The sequence below is a fragment of the Aquarana catesbeiana genome, linkage group LG12 (assembly GCF_042186555.1).
Source record: "Aquarana catesbeiana isolate 2022-GZ linkage group LG12, ASM4218655v1, whole genome shotgun sequence".
Lineage (NCBI taxonomy): Eukaryota > Metazoa > Chordata > Amphibia > Anura > Ranidae > Aquarana > Aquarana catesbeiana.
In genome coordinates this window covers 176,438,519-176,441,619 of record NC_133335.1, presented here as the reverse complement: position 1 = coordinate 176,441,619, position 3,101 = coordinate 176,438,519, and positions in this window count along the sequence as shown.

The window sequence follows — 3,101 nt, the reverse complement described above, 5'->3', positions numbered from 1 at the left end:
ATTATTATTATTATAATAATACAGGATTTATATAGCGCCAACAGTTTATGTAGCGGAGTACAATACAATACAATACAAGAGGGTTAAGAGGCCCATGCCCAAAACAGCTTACAATCTAATAGGGTGGGGCAAGTGGTACAAAAGGTTGTAACTGTGGGAAATAAGCTGATGGAAGTGATAAAAGATTAGCTGGAGGCATGATAGGCTTTCCTGAAGAGTTGAGTTTTCAGGGATAGCCAGAGTAGGATATAGCCAGACAGATTGAGGTAGCGAGTTCCAGAGGATGAGAGAGGCTCTGGAGAAGTCCTGGAGATGAGCATGGGAGGAGGAGACAAGGGAGCTTGATTGCAGGAGGTTATGAGAGGAGCAGAGAGGATAGTTTGGGTGAGAATTGCGGACAAGATTGGTGATGTAGCTCAGAGAAGAGTTGTGAATGGCTTTGTATGTTGTGGTTAGTATTTTGAATTGAATTCGCTGGGCGATCAGAAGCCAGTGGAGGGATTGGCGGAGAGGGTTGGCAGACACTGAGCGGTTGTAAGTGGTAGATGAGCAGCAGCATTCTAGATAGACTGAAGAGTCTGAAGGATAGTCTATGGAGGGAGTTGCAATTGTCAAAGTGAGAGATAACAAGGGAGTGAATGAGGAGCTTGGTGGTTTCATTAGTTAAAAAAGGGCGAATTTTAGAGATGTTACGAAGGTGAAGTCTACAAGCTTTAGTCTATGACCTTACATCAACACCCCCCCCCCCCCTTTACAGACCCCATTAGCTTAGTGTCCCCTTATATTAGAACCTCACTCAGAGACCAACCCCCCCCCCCCCCCATTAGATTAGCATACCTTTATATTAGCACCCTTCATTATATTAGAGTCCCCTTATATCAGCCCCCTCCCCTGCCCCTTAGAGATCAACTGTTGGTCGCAGGGCCAACATAAAAAAACACATGACTATAGTATTTAAGGAATTTTCTTCAGCTTTAAATTAAACCTAATCATTAAAATCTCATAAAAGCCTTAGCATGTTGCTGTAATTTTAATAAATAAAATCTAGTGACTGTGAGGCTGCCATGAAGATCCTTGTTCAGGAACTTTATGTTAGGGGGTGAAAATTGTGCTCCTGCATTGTTACCTTGCTACTCGCACCTCTGGTTAAAACTTTACGTTGCTGTACCAACACTCATTGCACAGGCATGATATGCCAGTCCAGGGAAATGATGTGCAGGGGGGGATCAGCAGCGTGAGATGCAAAAAAGGGGGAAAGAATTAAAAATTGATTATATAACAAATCTTTAGACATAATCTTACATATAGTGGATTCAACTAGCATTGTCACCTGTTCAGGATTCACCCAGACAGTTCGGGTTTGGAATCATGCGTCCAGGTTTCAGACTGTCTGAGACCCGGACACATTATTCAGACTGGACTAAGTCTCCCACCTCCACCCCTTCTCTCTCCTTATTATAGCCGCAAGTAGTTTTAAGTTAATTCTCTTCCTTTAGAAATTTCATTTTGTGCAGGGACTGTTCTAAACACAGGAAAAATGCGCCACTTTACAGGCATACTATAGACACCCTCCAGGTACGAAATTTAAAGGAATATTTCACTTATTTTTTCACTTTAAGCATCCCCTGGGGCAGGACCCAGGTCCCCAAACACTTTTTATGATAATACCATGCATATAAGCCTTTAAAGTTAGCACTTTTGATTTGTCCCATAGACTTTTAAAGGGTGTTCCGGGGCTTTCAAATCTGCCGCAAACACCCCAATCGCTATTCGGCGAACACCCGATGTTCAACTCGAACATCAGGCTCATCCCTATCTGTCAAATAAAAAATACCTATTTAATGAGCTAAAAGGCAAAGGGTTGGCAAAAAATTAGCAGGTGGGGGGTGGGCGGGCACTGCCCTAGGAACCAGTGTGAAAAAAAGAAAAATGAAATTATTAATTTAAAAAATCCGTTAGGCCAGGAGCAGTGATTTTTTAAAAAATTTGCAAAGGAAAAAAAAAGTTAAATTGCCAGCAAATAACATTTGCCTTCTGGCTTTTATAAAAAAATAAAATAAAAAAAATGGCACAATCCACCAAAGGCCCCCCAAAATATTTAATTTGTCAGTAAATTAAACAGTGCTATTTATTTTTCTTTGTAAATATCAGGTTTGCTGTAGAACATCCTAGAGCAAGAATGAAGAATAATTTACTATTTTGGGGAGTCCACCCCAAAATAAATCTGGTAAAGAGGGGGCCTCATGTAAAGAAGCAAAAAAAATAAATAAATAAATAAAGTCCCCCAGCAAATCTATACCAGACTCAAAGGGTCTGGTATGCACTTTGAGGAGGGAAATCTATGCAATTTTTTTTCATTCTTTCTGTAAGACATGCTACGAAACTCTACAGCTATAGTTTGTTCACATATGCTACCAGGGGGTGGTAAAACAGGGCAGTTGAGCCAAGGTTTTACCACCCTCCAACGCCCCACCTGAACATAGAAAAGGCAGCTGCTCAGGGCTATACACATGGCACAGCACTGATGGTGTGCTTCCCAGCAATGGCATAAATGAAACAGCCTGTCATATTCTGTGGGCGTTATCACTGCTGAACTTGGCCCATGCAAATCTGCACGCACTTAAAGTGGAGGGCCACCCTAAAAAAAAAAAAAAATTGCATGAAAAATCCTAAAAAAATTAAAAAAAAACATTTGAAAAAAAAAAAAAATTAAACTTACCTAAACCCTTGTTGTTAGGCAGTCTTCCTAATCTGCCTCTTCCTATTCTGTGGCGTGTTCTGCTCCTCGGTGAGCGGCCCCGTTGCCTTCTGGGAACTGTGTGTGATCCCAGAACACCACGGGGCCATTCACAGAGCGCAGCACCTGTCATAAACCAGATGTGACCAGAACTGTGTGACTGCAACAGAGTGAACCAGACATAAATAGGTGAAAGTAAGTTTATTAACCACTTCAGCCCCGGAAGGATTTACCCCCTTCCTGACCAGAGCACTTTTTACAAATTGGCACTGCGTCGCTTTAACTGCTAATTGCGCGGTCATGCAATGCTGTAACCAAACGAAATTTGCGTCCTTTTCTTCCCACAAATAGAGCTTTCTTTTGA